Source organism: Cricetulus griseus, chromosome 2 (genome assembly GCF_003668045.3).
Source record: "Cricetulus griseus strain 17A/GY chromosome 2, alternate assembly CriGri-PICRH-1.0, whole genome shotgun sequence".
NCBI classification, from domain to species: Eukaryota; Metazoa; Chordata; class Mammalia; order Rodentia; family Cricetidae; genus Cricetulus; species Cricetulus griseus.
Genome location: NC_048595.1, coordinates 290708672 through 290730200, shown reverse-complemented (window position 1 = coordinate 290730200; position 21529 = coordinate 290708672). Strand labels below are relative to the sequence as shown.

General features: G+C 44.3%; 1 long non-coding RNA gene across 1 annotated transcript in view; it reads right to left on the bottom strand.

The window, feature by feature from the left end:
* Positions 1 to 15818, bottom strand: part of LOC118238377 — a 60136-nt gene extending 44318 nt beyond the window's left edge. Inside the window, exons 1-2 of the long non-coding RNA XR_004768488.1 lie at positions 15427 to 15818; positions 15105 to 15223 (exon numbers count right to left, since the gene is read on the bottom strand). This is a non-coding gene — a long non-coding RNA (uncharacterized LOC118238377). The remainder of the gene's footprint in view (positions 1 to 15104; positions 15224 to 15426) is intronic.
* Between the last annotated feature and the right edge of the window lie 5711 nt (positions 15819 to 21529).

Sequence of the window (21529 nt, the reverse complement as noted above, 5' to 3'; positions counted from 1 at the left end):
TGCATGTCCAATCAGCAGTGATGGAGAGGAAGGCAGTTCCCCCACCGCTCAAGGTCTCAAATGCCATGTCCTTCAGTCACATGTCACCAGCAGACCCCAGCAGTTCCTAGGGAGCAAATGCCTGAGGACACTCATTGAAATATAGATAAATCCATCCAAATGAAGACCCACAGGGTCCATCCACTACTGCCTCAAGCAGCCCTTGTCTAATGTGTCATTGCCACAGCCCTGAACAAATCAGAGGATATTATTTTCGAAGTAGTGAAAGCCTTGCTGAAATTCACAGATAAGCACGGGGACCTGTCCACCTGTCTGGAGACCAGAGCCTTGTCACACAAAGACAACTGTGCTAATGCCTTCTTTAGTGTCTCATCCCCTATCAGCTGCCCCTTCACACTCACACAGGCTTTCATAGCAGCCAGGTAGATGTTGCTGAAAGTTAGTAGTGAGGGCAGTTTTCCACTAAATCCTCCCCTGAGACCCTCTTTCTCCCTAAAAGAGGTATACTGGGATTTTAAAAAAAAAGAAAGAAAGAAAAGAAAAAGAAAAGGACATTTCAAACTGATGATGTTTTAAAGCCTTGGTATTCAGTACCTGATTTTTCCAAGGCTCCTCAGAGGTAATCAGTACAACTTTATCCTAACGATTATAATATCAGTATGAGCAGCCTGGCCAGATAAGCACATGGTCACATTTCCCTTTCCAGAAAACAACATGCAAACCAAGGATTGCTCCTATGCAAGGCCTGGTTATCAAGAGGGCTCATGTTAAAAGCAAAAATATGCAGGGAACCAAAGGAATCAGGAAGCACAAAGAAGGACAGAAGACAGGCCTTATTCACGCTTGTGAGGCCAAGGATGCAAATCAAAATGCATCTAAGCCCTTACCAGAGGCTTGCACACTGAAACCTCAGAAACACAAGAAACTTATCTGAATTAGAAAGACATTTGCAAAAGGTGGCAGCCGCCAGGGTCTCCACCCAGAAGGTCAGTTCCTACCCAACACCCCCCCCCACACACACACTTCACAGCACTCCTGGCCTCCATAGCAGGTGCCACAGAACTGTACTGAATCTTGCATTTCCCACCAGCTGGAGGCTCTCTCTTGCTGGCAGGGGCTCCTGGCTCAGCATTGAGGTGATGTTGTGGCCTTTCGAGATTCAGGCTGAGTCAGTGAGCTGAGAGCTGGCCACAATATCCCAAAGAACCAGCGATAAAGCAGTCTTTTCATGGCTAATGGAGGCTAATTCGCTAATTGATGAATTGCTTCCCGTCCCATGGGGAAAGGCATCTACCAAATTTTAGATTTCAATTGTGTGAGAAATTACTTCTGCAATTCAGCCAGAAAATGTCCCTGTGACTAGGTTGGGGGTTTTGCTTTTAAAATCTTAGGAGAGAGTGACAAAATCAGAAAACAGACTGGCTGTTTTGTTGAGGTAAGGGAGGAATACAGGCATTCGGAGAGGACCTGTTTAGAGACCTCTCATATCTGAGTACAGCCTGCACATGTGCAGGGCTCAGCCAGTCTGGGATGCTCAGACAGCTTCAAGAGCTCATGAAAAGCAGCTCATTTTCTTGCCTGGAGGCCCACACAGCAAGCATTCTCAGGACCCTGCAGGCATTTCCCAGGCTCTCAGGAGAGTTCTCGGGTTCTGAACTTTCAAAGCTGTTCTGGCTTCCAGGTCTGTGAGTCCACCCTCCCAGGTCACTTGTGCAGATGACTTTCCAGTAAAAAGTGCACACTCATGCATGCTCTCTGCGAGCTCCACCTTTTATCATTGACTCTATGACCCATCAAACACCGAGGCTAGAGGGCTCTGCTGTAGCAGTGGCTTCCAGATCATACACCCTTCCTTCCCCTGAGTACCACTCCCAGGAACCGCCCATCACACGGGGGATGTGTGATGCTTAGGGTTAACTGTCAGCTTAGCAGAAACTGGAATCAAGCCTTCAAACACACCCAAGAGAGACCATCTAAATCCCAGTAACCTGTGAGAAGATCTGGGAAGCATTATCTTTATTATATTAGTTGGCAAGAGAAGACCCATAGTAACTGTGGGAAGAAGGATCCTTGGGCAGGGGATCCTGGGTGGTATAAATGAGAAGGGTGAGTGAGCAGCAGTTGGTATTTCTTGCTCTCTGTTGCTGATTGTGGATGTGATCGGCTGCTTTAAGTCCTTGCTGCCTTGACTTCCTCACCAGGACGGACTGTACATTGAACAAAAAGAGGTCCTTTCTCCCTTAAGTCACTTTTGTCAGAATATTTTATCAGTCTCGGGAACAGAAACCAAGACAGGATGTACTGTGCTTCTCAGGATGGATAGCCAAGTGAGGACACCAAACAGCAAATATTCAGGGATGCTGACAAGTGTCCAGTTAGCCAATAACACTTTGGCCCTTAGCAACAGGAAGTGCTAGCATGTGTCTATGCTGCAAGTTAGGACACCGAGACAAAGGGGGAAATGTTGTGCGGTATTTTGATCTCATTCTGACAATAAAGTTTGCTTTGAGTCAGAGGGCGGAGCTAGCCACTAGCTGACCAAACTTAACCATAAAGTTCTTGGAGGACTGAGGACAGATAGGATACAGGAAGTAGTAAGGCGGGGCTGAGAGAGAATCTCAGCCCTTTTGGAATTGGCAGTCACTGGTGGTTCTCTGTCACTTCTCTAATCATTCAGGTACTTACCCCATATCTGACTCCCTAATTTTATTGATAAAGAATAATTAGATAAATGGCACAGCAGGTCAAAGCAGCTAGGAGAAGACACACACCCTCAACTCTCAGAGCACACTCCATTCCTCATCCAGCTGAGAAATCCTTCATCCTTCTTTGCCCCACCATTTCTAGCCGGGAATAGCTTCTGGCAAATGTGTTAGCTTCATGTGGGACACACAAAACCAGGTGTGAATGGGTCATGTTGTCAGTGACCTCTGTTCTTTTGCACAGAGGATTGTACTGGACCTGACTCCCTCGATGGCAGACATGGCCATGTGATGTGGCCTTGCTCAGCCATCAAAGCAAAAGCAAAGATGGGGATGGGTAGTGGTAGCACATGCCTTTAGCCCTAGCACTTGGGAGGCAGAGGCAGGTGGATCTCTGTGAGTTCCAGGCCAGCCTGGGCTATAGAGTGAGTTCCAGGACTGCCAGAGCTACACAGAGAAACTCTCAAAAACAAACAAACAAACAAAAACCAAGCAAAAGCAAAGATGATAGGTGACAACTGGAGCCAGAAGGGTGACTTCCTGATGCCAGGCTTGCTAGATATCTTTGTCCATGTTACACACTGAGGTAGATGGCTATCCTTGCTCTCCTGTCTCATACAGGACCTGCACAGGGAGATTAGGAATGATAGAGGGTAGGCCAAAGAGATGCTTCAATGGCTAAAGGTATTTGCCAACAAGCCTGACAACTGAGTTCAATTCCCAGGTCCCATATGAAAAGAAGAAACTAACTCCCAACAGTTTCTTCTGATCTCCACTATGTGCTATGTCATGCCTGCAACACACACACACACACACACACACACACACACACACACACACACACACACTTTCCTTTATACGTGAAAAACTAGTACAGTCTGAATAAATAAAGAGAAATTATTGACCTAATACATCTAGCCAACATGTAGTAACATCAGTAGGAATTGGGTCAAGTGTTTCGGTGTATATTGGCATATTTTTTAACAAGTGTAAAAATTCTGCAAGAATTTTGAAATGAATATTTTTGAAAACTTAGCAGTTGTCAGAATGACAATTTTTATGCCAGGGATGCTAGTATATGCCTGTCATCCAGCACTTAGGAGGTAGAGACAAGAGGATCAGTGGTTCAAGGCCAGCCTTAGTTACATAACAAGTTTGAGGCCAACCTGGGCTGTGGGATGGGTGAAGGGGAGGGGAGGAGAGGGGAAGGGAGGGAAGGGAAGGGAAGGGAAGGGAAGGGAAGTTGTATTTTTCCAAGGCAATTTTCTATGGACCATGTCAGTTTCTAAGCAAAAGACCTCAGCACAGGCAGGGCAGCCACTATCTCCATGAAAGTCCGTGCAAGGCACATATCACATGCTCACAGGGTGGAGAGTGACCAAGAATGTTGGGCTCTAAGTACCTGGATAGACACAAGAGTCCAGTGTATAGCTGACAAAGCAGAGGCTAGTCCAGAAGCTGAAGGGCAGGGCTGAGTCATAGCTGGTGGTAAGTGGGAAGAAAAATGAAACACTAGCTAACACTGTGAGTTTTAATTTAGCTCCAACATAAACAGAAGCAAGGAGCCACCAATGTGTACTGTGTTATTTTCATCCTAAAAAATGAAGCCCTGTTAAGAAGTCTTGTCCATAAAATAGATTCAAGCTGAGGTGGTCCCCAAGGTACATCGGCAGTACCTGTGGTTCCTCAGAATGTCACTTCTTCAAAGGTCAAGAAATTGAGGGTCTGGACTCAGGCTGGGCTCTTTCCTCTGTTGTAAATAGATGCCCACAGACAAATTAATTTGCATAGCCAAAGTTCCCCTCAGTCCTAAAGCAAAGAATTTTAATGTCAGTCTTACAGCATAGACCAAATCTTGCAGAACTTGTGCATGCTGGGAGTGTGCTTCCTGACCGCTTCTAGCTGAATCCCATTGGTCCATCTGGGGAAGAGCCTGGAGTCTGCAGATTGCAGCCTGGGGGAACAGAATGTAAGGGTTGTTGAGACCCATGGCTCTATTTGTCAGACAGAAGTGAAGGCCACCACAAAGAGAGCTGCAGGAAGGAAATGGAAAAGAATCGAGCTGGTTTGCATCAGCGTGAGAGGCTGTGTTCTGGGTCCATCAGCCTCACACATGCCAGATGGGAGGGAAGTGTTTTAGAGTGAACAAAAGTAACAGAGATACAAATATTTCCACTGTCTTAAACTCCTAACATCGTACAATTTGATGAAGGTGTAAGACAGAGAATTGATTTGTGAAATCTCTGTTTGGCATTTTTATGCTTTGTATTCTTTGTACTTTCATAAAATGGAGATTTCACATAGTAATATATACTTTGGCCAGATAATCTGGTCAAAGACATGAGGACGAGGCAATGTGGAAGATGAAGATAAGAGAAACAGGAAGGAAAAGGCCATGTATCGGAGCTTGGTGGAAACAAGTCTGGCAGGTGAGCACAGAATTCTGTGTTCAGGACCCACAGAGCTCAGACAACTGAGAAAATGGTGCTGTTGCCATCACCTGGCTCTTTCAGGAGGCTTAGGTTTGTGCTAATAAAATCTTTCTTAGATCAATCCAGTGGCAAAGAAAAGGCAGTCAGTTGACAAACTGAACAGCTATTATGAGCCTAGTTTGGTGGGCTTTTTCCTTCATTTACTCTTTATGTTTATGTATATGCATGAGCTTGCATGAGTTGATATGTGCATGTGAGAACAAGAGGCCAGAAGAGAGCATTAGATACCCTAGAACTAGAATTATAAGCGTTTGCGAGGAGACGCGTGGGTGCTGGGAATGAACCAGGTCCTACAAGTGCAGCATGCCTCAAATGCTGAGCCATCTTTGTAACCCCAGGTTCAGTAGTAACAATACAATTACCATGTATTGTTAACATGGAGAGTTAAGTCAGTACAATCAGTGCATAAGACCAATGATAAGTGCCAGTGGTGATGGGTGTGGTCAGCGGTGGGCATGCCTGGAGGTATACAGGTGAGTAGTGACACCAGTCCTGAAGCCAGGGCTGTGAGACAGAGGCTTAACAGAGAGTCTGACACTCATTGTCTGCTTTCTGGGGTAGGAAGGGCATTTATTCACCCCCACAGCCTCATGCATATAGACAAAGTCATCAATAAAGAATACCAGGGCTCTAGCTCCATTGGCCCCTGCTTCTCAGTTAAAATGATTCAGAGCCAGGAGTGAAGAGAAGCCTCCATGGCTCCCACTGCCCCATGCCATTGACAAGTCTGACCTGCCAAAATCTCCTGTTTACTTGCCTCCCCTTCCTATAGCCACCTTGGCGTAAATTCCACTGCCCTGTGTTGTCCAGGCCCAACCCTGGACCTATAAACTGCCAGTAGGTTCCCAACCCTGAACAAGCTACCTGATCTCTGCTGTGGCTAGATGCCATTGTGCTACTACAGGAAGAGGAGAAGGAAGAGGAAGAGGAAGAGGAAGAGAAAAAGGAGGAAGAAGAGAAGGAAAATGGTGTCATGGAATCAAGCTCATGTCACATTTCCAGCCAGACTCTGCAGACACTACCCATACCCTCCTTGGCCCTCAGAGGAGACTCCCAGCCCAAGGGAACAACTAGAGCTGTGAAGCTCAGAGGTGCTGGTGTCCTGGGTCCATTTCCTGTCCCTCCTCATCTCCAAACTGAGTCTTCAAGGGCAATTAGTCCTGGACTCAGAACAGATTGAGTTCACACTGGGGACAAAGGAACTTCCAGCAGAGCTCCTTGATGGGTCATCTACGACACCAGCAAAGGACAATTAGAATCTTCTCTCTCTTCAAGTCCTTTCCAGCAAGCACTTGGACCCAAAGCACAGACCTTCCCTCCCTGCTGGTGGGAGAGGCCAGTCATTTACTGTCATGACATATTTTCAAAGGACAGTGCCTCCTACAGTTTTAAACTGTACAAGCACTTAATTCCTAGGACCCCACTTTTTAAAAATTTCTTCCCACCCTCAACCTCTCAGCATAAGAAATTCATACTCTACTCCAGACATACAGGTATGCAAAATAAGAATACAAATCAGATGTTCAGTGTTAATCACTAATAAAGAAAAATCTAAAGCAGTTCTTTGATACTTATGTGCTTTTATCACTTATTAAAGATTTAAGCAAATTTATATACTAATGAGATGATGTGCTTGTTTTTACAAAAGGAATCAAATATTGGGTAGTATTTGTTACTGCAGAACAAAGAGCATCTTCAGTGTTTCTCAGAGATGATCAATATTTTGATGCCACTTCACAAAACTATATAGTACAAAGAGTCAGAAGTGTGTTTAGGACAATCTCAGAACTGTTAAGAATTCTGTTCTAATCCCAAGCCAAAACATAATGATTTTTGTTTCTTTGTTTTATGAAACTCAGGTCAGCAATTCAAGTGAAAATTGTTACAGCCAAACCTTGCAAGTACTACAATCCATGCTGAGGGACAATGATGGTGAAAAAATACTGAACATTTCTGTTTTCTGTAATTAAACCATTATGTTTAATTAAGAGTGGAAAACTTTTGTTATGAAGAGTGAACACCGAATTTCATAGCATACAATAGTCTTGAACCTGAGCTTGGTGGCTTCAGGCAGCATTTGCTGGGATTGGATCATTTGACAGTGCACAATGTGTTGTAGCTGTATATTCAGAACCCAGGTAGCAGTGATGCCATGCAATACAACATGGACAAGGGCTTCGAGAAGACTCCCAACTGGTTACCAATCTAGCTTTGAATTAATTTTGATGGTTGTAAATTCAGAAACTTGTTGCCAAATTTCTCATGACCCCCCCACCCTCACCCCATGCTCAGTTACACAACCCCATATGGGACCTTGACCCACAGTTTAGAAGCTATTTCCTGGAGAAACTCATTACTTCATGGACTTCTAAACAGGGCAGGATAGACACCAAGGAATGTGTTCTGGCTTCTAATAAAGTTACCAGGGACAATTCATCTACCTCAGGAAGGTTACCAATGGTCACTCACCGGTTTCCCCAGGACCTCCTAAGAAAATCGCCACTGATTAGAAAAATGATGAGGGAGAAAAGGATATCTAGAAAATAGAAAAATCTGTTTGTTCCCCCGGGCAAAGAAAGACTCAATTTGTCTCCTATAGTACTTGGCTCTCCATCCAGGACTGGGAGACTTTTAGGATTCTTCCTAGTACAGCATCTTTGATGCTGCTCCCTAGCCCTTCAACTCCTCATGCAGACATCAACAAGGCCTATGAAGATGGCAGCCAGAAAATTATCACTGCCTTCCCTGGGAATTAAAAGACTTCTAGAAAGTGACAGGCTCATTCTTGCCATCTCTCTTTACTGGCTGTTCCTTACCCATCTCCTTGGACCACTTCAGTCACCGCCCACTGCAGCTGTGGCTTCGATCAGAAAGGGTTCTAAGAAACACTGCTCCTTGGGAAGAAAGTGGACAGCTTATAGGATTTCACCTAAAATGATTGTGTTCTGCATCATGGATGCCCATCTGTAGAAGACACTGGCTATCGAGACTGTACTCACATTGTTAGTACCCAGGCACTGTCCTTAAGAGCCCCTGTCTTTCTGCACTGGCAGTGGTGCCTGTGGACCTTCACCTTCTGCCTGTGGAAGCCAGTTTTACTATCCTGGACATGGTCGAGACGTGTCATGCAGCCATGCCACATGATCTGGTTCCAGTCTTCCATGCCCAGCCTCAACCTGAGTCTAACATGTATCTGGGACTTCTTTGAGTCCCTGATATCCCACAGCTGAGTAGCTCAGGTCTGAAAACAAATCTCCATCTACTTCTGGGAAGGAAAAGAGTAAAGGTGATTTCCCAATAGCTGCACCATTGCCCTTTGGAACCAAGTTCTCTGTGGCAGGGCTGTCCTGTGTAGTGATGTCTTGACTCATTTTCTGACACTAACTGAACACTACAGTCTGGGAGTTTATGAAGATGAGAGGTTTTTCTAGCCCATGTCATGAAGACTGAGAAGTTCAATATCAGGTGCTAACGTCTGCTCGAGCCTTCCTCCTGCATCATGGCAGTGGTTCAGACCAAGTCAATGCTTGACCTTTATACAAAGCCACCAATATCATCATAGGAATCTTACTCTTTTAGCCTCATGTCATCCTGCTTCCCAAGGGCCCCATCTCTAAACACTATGAACAAATGACTGGGAATTAAGCTAATTAATTATGAGTCCATGCTTACAGCATCCCTGGTTCCTATGCGCAAGGTGCCAGATGAATAGCACCCACACCACTGTGATGACAACTGATATCGTCCAATGTCCCTTGAGGATAAAATTACCCCATTAGAGAACCACTGGTTAGGAGAAAAAGAGTGGGAAGTGATGCTTGATATGCTCATGAAGTCATACAGAAGTGCCTGAAAGGTGTCAGCATTTTGCCATCTCTGAGCCACATGTGAAAGTTCACACTAAATAACCATGAACAAAAAAAGAAAAAGAAAAAAAAAACACTAAAACATCTTACAATGTTTTAATAAGTTTGCAGGTCTGGGTCAGGCCACAGCCATTCATCCTATAGCCCACAAGGACAGCCTCACAGTAGACTCAAGCATGTGCTGCTCTGCCTATTGTCTCTTTGTCCAGAGCTCATCACTTCTATAAATAACTGTGTAGCAAGGGGAAGGGAATGGGGAGCCCATAGGAAAGGAACAGTGTGGGGCTAGGACATCTGAAAAGCACAGCCATCTCTGGCAACCATGGCTAACTCATCAGCCTGGCATCATCCTTAACTGGACATCCCCTCCAACCAAGACACACTGCTGGAACAAAACAAAACAAAACAAAAAAAAAGATTTATCTACACACACACACACACACACACACACACACACACACACACACACGTTTTAAAAGACACCTCATCAAAAGTTGCATGTTCACTGCAGTCTTGATTATACTAACAAAGTGCCATGCTGTCCACCTGTCTATGACGCATGCCTAGGAATATCCAATGAAGCCATTCTTATAGTGCAGTAGGCTGACCTTCGCAGACAGGATGGAGCTGCATGAAAGACCCCCTTGTTAAATGAGAAGAGGGGGGCTGTGTGAAAAGGGTGCACTGTGAGATCTGTGAAGTGCTTCCATTTCTGGGAAGAGAGAATAAGGACGGAAGGACACAAATGCAGAGCATCTTGGAGTTTTTTCTTGGTCATTACACTAATTTGAATCTTTCTGCATAACGGGGCACACTTCCAAAACAAGAAATGGACACAGACCATCTTCAAAGAGAAAACACTGCAAGGTGACCCAGGAAAAGGCAATTTTGCTAAAAGTACTTGGCAACCGAACCCAGTTGGCTGGGTGCTGAGGTCTTCTGCCTGTAAATGTAATACAGTCTTGAAGTCTCTGGCGCATGCTAATTCTGGATAAATGGAAGTTGAAACAGTTGTCTGGGTTTATGTGACTATTACATTATCATGAAAGCTTCGGTACTAATCCACAATAGCGCAGTGAAGGAGACACCTGGTATCTTCCAACTGAAGGAATTTGTTGCTTCCATCCCTGCCACCAACACAGCAAATCTGCTCTGTGAGAGGCAGGTCTAAGAAATGAACAGGATTAGTTGATGGTTGATAAACTAAAAATTACAACTGTCTTTTTTTAATGTTTTTTTTTTTTAAGACCAGGGTGCAACACGATTTTTTCACCAGCAGCAATCCTGATCCACTATCTCAATTTCTTCCAAAGTATTGAAATGTAAATCTCTTTGTGTAACAGAAAGGAAATGTTTCCTAAACTCAAGCTCTGCCCCTCACCCTGGGGAGAACTTGGTCGGTCAAAGGCAAAGAAGATAAACAGCCCTTAACAATGGGAATGAAAGGGAGATGGTTTTCTAAGCAGATGAAACTGTATGATTTGTTATATTTTTAGTCCGCTTGCAGATGTGAAATAAGAAAAGAAAAAGTGTCACCAAATTTTATCAAATGATTAACTTTTATCATAAAGTTATACTTTTAGACAGTACATAGAGACCTTCGCAGCAGAAAATTAGACTGTTTTGAAACAGGACAGCCTTTGCTCTGTAGCTATGTGCCAACTCTACTAACCCAGGCAGTGTCTACATCACCTCATAATGTGCCACTCGGGCTGGTCTCTGTCTGCCTTGCATGCTAATTCTTCTCGGAAGATCGGAATCTTGAAGGCAATCACACTGATGGAAATTTCACCAGATTTGTTCCTGTGTCTAGACATATCCGCCACCAGATAGTCCACTTTCTCGGAAATATTCAACTTTACAAAGCTAAGCACAACCTACAGCCAGCCTCATTTGCAGTTCTTTCGGTCAGCTGTCAAAATCCGGCATTTCCATTGTTAACGTTCAGAAGGACATAGATTTTCCAAATGGTGTGTGGATGAAGTAGCTGAGGCAGATGAATGAAAAAAATTAAATAAAAGGGGGAGGACCTAACTATTCCTAAAGTACGGAAATTTTTATTGCAGATAGGAGAACGCAGACATAGGGAAGAGTCCAGGCTGAACATGGCCAGCAGGCTAGAGGTGAGGAAAGAGAGCAAGAGAGGAGCCACTGGCCAAGATAGGTGGCCGGGGCCAAGAGGCCAAGAGGCCAAGAGACAGGCACAACCAAAATGACTGAGTTACATACAGATAAGCCTGGGGGATCTAGGGACCGGAAGCCCAGCCCCTGGGGCGGGGTCAAAACTCCTGGGAGGAGCCACAGGGACTGAATGCTGCTGCTGGGAGAGTGGCAGTTTTGATATGTTAATTGGCACCTCAGTTAGCCATTTGTTGAGGGAGAGGGGGGTTCTGAGACCTAACAGCAAGGTCTTGGGCTGAGCTACCAGCAACCTCATCACTTCATGTTTTCCCAAATGAAAGAAAGCCAAGGCAGGTAGAAAACTGCAACCACTATCTAAGCATCCTTCTCCTCTGCCTTCCACTCACTGGTCCATGAGCACTCAGGTTGAGCAAGTGGCCATGTCACAGTGGGCCTCTGCTATCCTGGGGCCTATAGTGAGAAGATACAGAGCCTGGAATGACCCCTGTGAGTTGCCGGGGGCACTGCATCTTCCAGTCAGGACAGAGGTGGCCCAGAGCTGAAATTCAAGAATGGCAACACGATGTCGATCCACCAGTTCACTGGGCCCTTCAGGAGAAGATGCCAGCAGTTTTCCTGCAATCACACTGCTGCCACTTTCTCCTGTGTCAGCTGAATAAACTGATGGGCCCAGTGGACTGGAACCACAAACCAGAAGCAAGTCTGCACCAAATCATCCCCAGAGGGAAAGAACAAAGAAATAGGTCAAACACAGCACCATTTTGGTTAGGTCTGAGAAGCAAACTCTTCTAAAACAAGGCAGAAGGAACATAGTGCAGGTCCCATTCCCTGGTTTCCATTAGCTAGCACCCCTCATGGCAGGATCCATCAATTTAACTTTTGGATGTCTGGAATCCAGTCAAGATCCACTCCCTCCATATGCTCAGCAAAGTGCAGAGCAATAGCTGATCACTGCTGGCAGGAACCATGGTGAACCACCACAGGATCTTAGCGGTCCTAATTTCTCCAATTTATTACTTGATTTTGAGAAATCTGTCCTCCCCCTTCCCCCTTCCCCCAACCCTGCACGAATTTGTAGCTCATCTTGGTCCTCCAGGTGGTTACAGGGCTTGATGCCCACGCTGAGTAATTGTTTTTCTTGGTTTGCTTTGCCCTCACCTGGCCAGAGTTCTACTCATCCCATCTATCATGTTCAGACTGTCAAAGCAAAAAGCCAAACATCTCAGTCATGGTGCTTCCTGGGCCGGCTGTATTCCAGCCGTTGAGCAGATCTGAGGAGATACAGAGACAGTCATAGAGCAGTGGGTTCCTGCAGGATAGTCATCAGTGAGGGGATGAGGTTAGATGGCCTTGTGATCCCTCCCACCCCGCAATTATGTCTCTCTCTACACCTATACACACAAGCATATATATGCATTCTCACATATTTGTACATACATACACGGAGGCACACAGGTATATAACATACACATAGGCATCCAAGCAAGTACATACACACAAAAAGATGCATGCATGCTGACACACACACACACACACACACACACACACACACACACACACATATATATATATATATATATATATATATATATATATATATTCCCATACACATATAAGCATGCACATATCTTCATGTTAATTCAGGCACACATATGTATGTAGGTACACATGCATCATACACATACATGTGTACGAATCTCTGAATGCATACATGTACAAATATATGCATACAGACATATACAGGAACCCATGTATATGCACAAACATGTATGTACATACCACACACACATATAGGTGCATTTGTATACACAAATATACAGTCTCATGTATATATACACAAGCAGGCATACATGTATATGCATATACATGTTTTGCTCTGCATCCCAAATCTGCACACTGTTCCAGTTCAGATTGATCCTAAACTGTCCCCTGGCTGGCCTTGTTCAGGTCGACTACAGAAGTGCCCATGCTCATGCAAGCCCTGTATTTACTGCCCATCAATCAGCAGACTTGACTGGAACTCTTTCCAGCATTGCAACTCCTTCCTCATAAAGTCTAAAATGTGTTGAATAAATGAATTGATCAAGTTACACACAGTCTGGCAAGCCATTTAATCTAGCTGCACTTCAATTTGTCCGCCTGCAAATGAGAAGAGTGCCAGCTGTCTCACGGGACTGGGGTGGGGATCATGGGAACGTGGCTGGCCAGTATTCACAAATATTTGTCTCTGCAGTTAAACTCATGGGTGGCTATTGATGCCTCACTATTGATAAGGTCTTTATTGACAGTGCTCTGCCAGATGCTACAAGGTGCAGAAGAAACCAAGGCAGAGGGGCCAGACATTGCCACCTAAGAAGCTCTTTGTCATGGCAACAGTGTGTTATCACTGTGTGTGACAGGCTGGCCACAGGGCCCCTGTCTCCACAGAAGGGCTTGGCTTAACCATCTCTACCTCTGAGAACTTTCATGCTTTCTTTGATTTTGAATTGAAGGGACACAGGACACAAGATTCCATGCAGCAGAATGGGGAAGGGGAACAACTATGCCTCCACCAAAAATCTTCAAGACTTCTAGTTCACAATGTCTAGGTACTTGTCCCTTGAAGGTGGGTGTGGCCATTGGAAATGCTTTGGCCAGTCCAATATCCCAAGATACGATTTGGGGAGAAACATTTAAGAACTGGTACAGAATTCTGCACATTCCCTTTCCCTAGGAAGGTAATTGTGGAAGCAAAAGTTATCTGGAGGAGATGTGCACTGGGCAGCCTGGAAAGCATAGCCTACATTTGCACAGGCCTGGATCATTGCCCAGACCCACAAACGACTTAACATGCACAAGAAATAAACATTTGTTGAGTTAAGCCATGGAGATTTGGGTGGTGTTTGTCACTGTAGAAAACTCTAGCCTCCTCTGGCTGATCCATTTCCTCACTGGGCGCAGCAAGGATTAAATGAATTACTGTACATAAACACTTGAAAATGCTAGCTCTACAAATATTTGTCGAAGTTACTCTGCAGATTTGATTCAAATGTGTGGGTTTTTTCCACATTTTATAATTGGTGGTGTTTGGCATTTTAATTGGCAGCAGTGTTTCTTTCTTAACACCCCATAAAATCACCCTACATCTTGGATACAGGCCTATGAATCTGTATTATTATTATTATTATTATTATTATCATCATCATCATCATCATCTTAGGGACCGGTGGTTAAATAACAGAGACCATATTCTTCATTTGTAAGTACTGCATAAGCAAATGTTTTGCGCTTGATTCAAGGGGAGGAAAGTGAGGGAAAGTAAGGTCCACCTCACAGAGCTGATGTGTGCCAAGCTTAGCATTGGTAGCTTGTTTCCAGGGCAGATGTGCTGTTTGGACTCAATCTTGGTGTATACCGACTAGTGGCTCTCCATCAGTCCTGAGGACAGCATCCAATATTCAAAGAAGAATCTTGGGGGATGCTTTAAAAAAGACTGCTAACAATTTTATGCTAAGAGTTCACTGATAAAAGAATTAATCTGTCAAGATAACGACTGGTCATGCAAAGGAATTGCTCTCGATCTCCCCTCCACAAAGTGTCAAATGGCCAACAGCGCAATCATGAATTTTATTTGTTTCTAGGTTTTCCTTTGCATTATATTGAAAATTTTGTTTGAATTTGTGTTGCAGTTGTATAAGACTTAGATGCATAGAAGCCTTTCTGTTTTACCCATATTGATGAAACATAATAATAAACAAATACATAAATACAATAATAAAAATAAATTAAGTCAAAACAGGAGGCCTTTCAATGGGGCACACATGATGGAATGATGAGAAAGTAACCCAAACTAGGCAGGCGTACAAGTTGTTTTTGCTTTTCTGTCAACATTCCCAAATATTCTCAGAATGAGAAGAAATTACCTCAGATGTGCATCCCAGAGGGAGCTTCTCATACGTGGCCTATCTTCAGGCTGAGACATGGGAGATCACCATGTCCAGCCTTCATCCCACAGCAAATTCCCAGTGCTTCTCAGCTGCTCCTGTGGGGCCAAGTAAGAGGAGCAGAGGGTCAGCTGGGATAGGTAGGGACAGAGTACTTGCTGGCAGGCGGTCTCGGGAGTCTGAGGAAGGAGACAGGCCCACAATGCTGGCATTTCACACGTGAATCTAGAGCTGGAGGGAACTGTGTGGGAACACAGCCTCCATCTGCTGCTCGGCTGCCTGGGAGTCTCATGGGCCTTACCAGCTTGTTGACAAAGCCTGTAGAAGTCCCCTCTTGGAGCTCCTATCAGGCAGTCTGAGCCCCAGAGGTTCAGACAGTGTTGTCACAGCCCCTGGAACATCTGGAGCCCAGATCCACAGCATCTGTGTTCCTCTCTCCATGTGTTCACCCAACCACACTGCAGAGGGTTCCATTCCAGTTGTGACCGCTTCACTCGGCTGCTTCTATAACTAGGAGCAGAAGAATCCTGTTCTTTTTGTGTCTTGATTGGCGTTTTGACTTTGACTGTGTTATACTGTGAATTAATCTCTGCTTTGTAAATTGGAAAAACAACTGAAGACAGTCATGCTATTTGGATGGTATGTCTCTATGAACCAACATAAGGGTTTTAAATTCAAAAACCATGAGCACCCTTAAAGAGATTTTAGAAAGTGTACCGTTTCCTTCATTTTAGTTCTGTTGATCCTGCCAAACTAAAACTGACCTTAGAGTCCCCTCACTCTCTCTCCTGAACTTGTTGGTGAAGGGACCAAGACTCAGACATGGAGAAGAAGGTTTTTCCAAAGTCACCCAGGTAGAAAGGCCCAAGACAGGCTGGAAGCTAAGTCTACTAGTTACAGCCTGAGCCATTTAATCTTCCCACAGTAAACCCACCACCAGTGATCCCCGACCTACAAAGAATTTTAGTTTATTTTCTTCACTGACTAGGGATATAGGGAAATATATTCCATCTCTTAGAAGACTGGGTAGAAGAAGGCCCACACTGAGGATGAAAGCAACCAAGGCTTTCCACAACAGGGTGTTGTAGATCATACTGTTGCTGTACTGAGACATTCAGTCAAAGAGGTATATTCAGTGTGTTTCAATGCACCATTCAACCCATGTTTAGCAGACTATAAGCCCAATGGAAGGTGAGGAGTATCTGACCTCGGTTACATAAGTTGGATGGAGAGTTGAGTTTAGGAGTCATTGGGGGTCCCTGAAGAACCAAGAGTATAATCAAGGGTATATAGCCAAGTGCTAACTAGGAAAGCCAGCATGGTCATTAGAGCATGGGTGACCATACTAAACTGAGTCCTCTAAAAGTTTTTGTGAATGAGATCCTGGGTGGAAGTAGAATCTTTGCAGGCTCAACCAAGCTAAGATGAGGTTATTGCTAAGTCTTTGGGAGTCATTATGACTTGTGGCTCATAAGGAAAAGGAGACAACCAGACAGGCACACTCAGAAAAAAGACATGATGGCTCATGGGAGATGTCACGTAAGGACCCAGATAGAGATGCAAAGAAATGGCTATAAAGTATGGGACTCTAAGGGCCACTAGCACCTCATGGAACTTGAAGAAGCTGGGAAGGATCTTCTGTAGTTTAATAGACTCTCTGACTGCTTGATCTTGGATTTCTGGCTCCAGAACTATAGAAGAATACTTTCCTATGGTTCTAAACCATAGTAGGACCATGTCCCCACCCATAATCTGAAAAAGATGTATGCCTTAAGCTGTAGGTAGTACTAAACCCTGTATAAATTATGTTTTTATATGCATGCATGCTTAGACAAATCAATTTATAAAGTAGGACCAAGAAGAAATGAATATTGAATGGTAAAGTAGAATAGTTATAATAATATACTACAATAACACCTATTCAAAATTCGATAACTATTAATTTCCGGAATTTTCCACTTACTGTTTTCAAGCCACGGGATACTGATTCAGAGACAAGGGAGGCTACTCTACAGCAGCCCTCTACATCCACAGGTTCAACATCCACAGAGACAACCACAGATCAGAGGGTTACAATTGCTTCTCTACTGCACAAACATCCTGCCACCATTCCCCAAGCAAGAGAGACAACATCACAACAATCCATGCGGCCTTGACATTTAAGTCAGTGAGATATATCATCTATAGATGATTGGACATACATGGGAAGACATGCAAAGACCACACCATTGTGTGTCAGGGATCAGAACATCTCCATGTTTGGGTGTGAGGAAGCCCTGGACCCAACCCTCGCCCACCTCCACACCCTGCAGTGCAACTATACTGCTTCTTCAGCCCTAGAAGCTCTTGCAGGTGGTGAACTATCTTACAAAACTCCCTTGTTTAGTAGTCATTTTAGACTTTAAACCTTCAAGGCCACAGCCAAAAATTTCTGGTATTTGAAAGTTTCCTGCAAACAGGAAATAATAGAGAAGAACTGCTGTTCTCAGTCCCCTCAGATGCCCACATTCCTTCTAACAGCCGTTTACAGCTGCCCAGTTCCTGCTGCTGTTTTTTTTCCTCCACCATGAAGAAAGTCTTGCCACCTTTTAATTATAAAGGTGAAGGAGAATGGCAAGAATAAGGGGTGCCCATTGTTCCTGATGTCACCAACTCCTTACATTACAATTATGCAATTATAGACGGATCATTCCATAATTCAATAGTAATAACCCAGAACCTGCCAAGTAGTAAAGCCTGGGCTACTGCAGGGAGCAAACAGAAGGTTCTTCCAGACAGCTAGCAGCAGAGGTTGGATAAATGACTAGATGGATGGATATTACTGATAATAAATAGGATCATTAATAACAAGGATTGATAGGTATGAAAGTTGATAACTATAATGATAGATATTATATATAAATACATAGTTAATTGATGATTGATAGATTCATAAATAGGATAATAGATAGGTGGATGATAGGTAAATATTCTAGATACTATATTAAATATATAGATATTTGGTAGATTTAGATAGTTGGTAATCAATTAGCTAGTCACGATAGGCACAAATGATAAATAGATGATAGTGCCTAATAACAAAGCCACCAAATATACCAAAGCAGACAGCAGAATATCCCCCTCCCTTTATTTTTGAATTATAATATCAGTAACATTGGTGGTCAACATAATTAAAGACTACTTTAACCCCTTATTACTTTTCCAGTCATGACCAGACAGGATGCCCACAAGATCCAGGGCCTACTAGACAATCCAAATGGGTTCCTAAAGAGCAAGGAAGGTAACATATGCACACTAAAACCTAGAGTGACAACAAACAGCATGCTGGCCTTTGGCTAATGCAAGACCCCCAGGAGATTTTTCCTGTAAACAGAGTGTCATGGAATTTGTCTCTAAGGACTCAGTGGCCTGGGTTTAGCAGGTGACATATCTATTAAGAGAACTCTGCTGAGCTCCTGTCATGCCCTTTCCTGACTCTTCTGGTCTCAAAGCCACAATAGCCCTGGATCATGTAGAAAAGGCTTCCTGGCATCTCAGAGTATTGTGTCCTGACTGTGGGCAGGTCCCCTCTGACACAGTCCAGAGATAGAGGAGAGAATCTCAATTGCAATGTTACTTCAGTTGTATTGGCCTGTAGACATGTATGTGGGGCATGTTCTTAGTTGCTAATTGATGTGGGAAGGCCTAGCCCACTGTAGGTGGTGCTATCCATAGACAGGTGGATTTGGGATGAATAAGAAAGCAAGCCGAGCAAGCCAAAGGGAACAAGCTACTAGGCATCATTGCTTCATTATTTCTACTTCAATTTCTATTTGAATTCCTGCACTGGTTTCCCTCAATAAAGTACTATACCCTGAAGGTTGAAATACTGCCCCTGCCTCGACACACACCAAGTTGGTTTTGGCCAAGATGTTTACTATAGCAAAAGTAAGCAAACTTAAACAGAAATTATTACAAGGAGTGGGGTGTTGCCATGCCTGACCTTTTTGTTTTGGAGGGAAGACTGTAGAAGTATTTGAAATGTTGAGCTGGAAAAGCCATAGAGTGCTTGGAGTTTAATGAACTAAGATAGAGAAGTTGGAAGGTATTACTAAGAGCAGCACAGATAACCAATTCTAGCTTTTGAAGTTTCAGAGGGAAATTAACACTCCGTTAGGAGTTTTTCTATGACATTTTGAATTAAAAAATCTATAGAAGTGAAACCTTTGCCCTATGGGGACAATGGGTTATGGTTAGTTGAGGCTGAAGCATCGGCTATGATTAGTAAAAGAAAAGCATCACTAGTGTGAACCCTTCTGGAAGGGATTGCATCATGGTCAGCATACTGAAAATGTGGTCCAGAGGTGGTTAAGGTTGCATCTAAAGCAGGAAGCAAAATCTCCCATGTGACACTAGTTTTAGTGGCATGAAATCTGAAGAATTGGAGGGGTCTTGGGGGAAGCTGAAGCTTTGTAGGAGAAACTGTGGCCAGCCTACCCAAGCCGCAATCGCCCTGGCCCCAGTGGCCAGGCCAGCCAGCATGCTCATGTGCATTCATGCACAGCAGGCACTTCCTCCCTGAGCCAAGCTGCCAGGCCAGCCTCAACATCCAGAGACAGCTGAGGAAGAGACACCTGACCCAGAGACACCAATGAGGAAAGGACAATGAAGCAGAGTCAGCTGCCTGAGCCAATAGGACCTTGGGAGGGGGTATAAAGGCAAGTCTAACTTACTTAATAAATGAGTCTGCAGCATGCTCTGCTATTTACTGACTCCAGGTGCCTGAGTCATTGGTGCTGCATCTTCTCACCCCCTCCAGCAAGGAGTGTCCAAGCAGGGTAACCTGCAACATAGCTTGACACCTTGTGCCACAGTGAGAGTCTGTGAAGAGAGGCCATGAGGCTGTCAAAAGGGCAGCTTCAGTTGCAGTGGAGACCCCAGGATATTGGAGATGCCAGGACCATGGGACATCTTCTAAGGACAGCCAGCAGGTATTGAGTGGAGATGGCCTGAGCCTAAGAGAAAAGTTTCGTGTGTGTTACATATTGCTGAACTGGAGAAGTGGGGATGCTCAACTCTTATGGAACCCAGAAGATCAAGAATGAGTCCCAGATATTGAACATCGAGCTCACATTGTTACATCTGGGTTTTCTTTTAATCTGATTCTGTGTCCTGATTCCTTCCTCTTGGAATGAGAAACCATATATTTTTTTTTTTTACTTTATAGGAGCACATAGTTAAGAAACTTTGGATTCCTGAAGAGAACTTAGACTTCTAGACCATTGTAAAGTTTTAAATTGTGGGGCTTTAAAGTTGCACTGTATTTTATATTATGGGACGAACATGGCACACACCTTTAATCTCAGAACTTGGGAGGCTGAGGAAGAAGGATCTGGAGTTTCAAAGCCAACTGGTGGGTAGGAGATTCTGTCTCAAAGGGACTAAAAAGTGGAAGTAGAGGTGGAACCCTGACACATATCCACTGGCTCACTCCCTGCAGCCATTAGAAAATACCCCCTCTCCTTCATATTCTAGCATGACCCCAGAGGTTAAAACAAAGCAGTCCTGTGACAGAACATATCAGGAAAAAAAGTTTTCAAATTTCATCTATACAAAACTCAACTTTGAAAACCAAGCATCTGTTTAGCATGCTAGGGATAGATCAGGAGGTCAGGAGGCTCATGATAGGAAACATCCACCTGAACCCTCCAAACCATATGCCCTCCTGACGTCAGAAGGCAGAGTGTAAACCCCTCCACCCTCTGCACCCACCTGCTCTATCTCTGTGAGTCCCTGACTACCGTATCAGCTCTGCCTTTGTCTCTGCACTGGTGGGCCTGCCTCTGCAGAGAGAAGGCTCCTGCAGAAGCATGGAGAGGGGTATTTTTCCCCACAGAATTTTCTCTATGGCATGGTGTAAGTCCAAATAGGGCCTGACTTGAGCTGAAGTAACCTGAACTTAACTACTCTGCATCCTTAGCCAAAGCCTACCTCCCTTCACCACTTCCCTGTGCCCATCCCAAAGAGGAGAAGTTCCAGGATGGATTTAGTGCTGAATCGACGCTTTCCCTGTCTTCAGCTCTCACAGGGAAATGAGGCCAGCTCCACAAACCAGCCAGAGCCACTGGCTTTGATAACAGCCTTCAAGGGGCTATATTTGCACACAGCTGAAAGGGGAAATGAAAGCTCAGCTGCGGGTCAGTCCCAGTTGCCAAGGAGGATGAAGGCAAGCATCAAACAGCTGTGTTCCTGTCACTCAGCAGAAACTCTCCATTTTTCCAGTGCCCTCACCATATAATTCCTTCCATTTACAGTCTTGTGATATTATGATAAAGGGTGGCTGCTGAGAAGTTTTGAAATATCTCCTTCATCGGTGAAGACAGCTTAATATCCCACACCCTGCCCCCCCCCAAAAAAAAAAAACC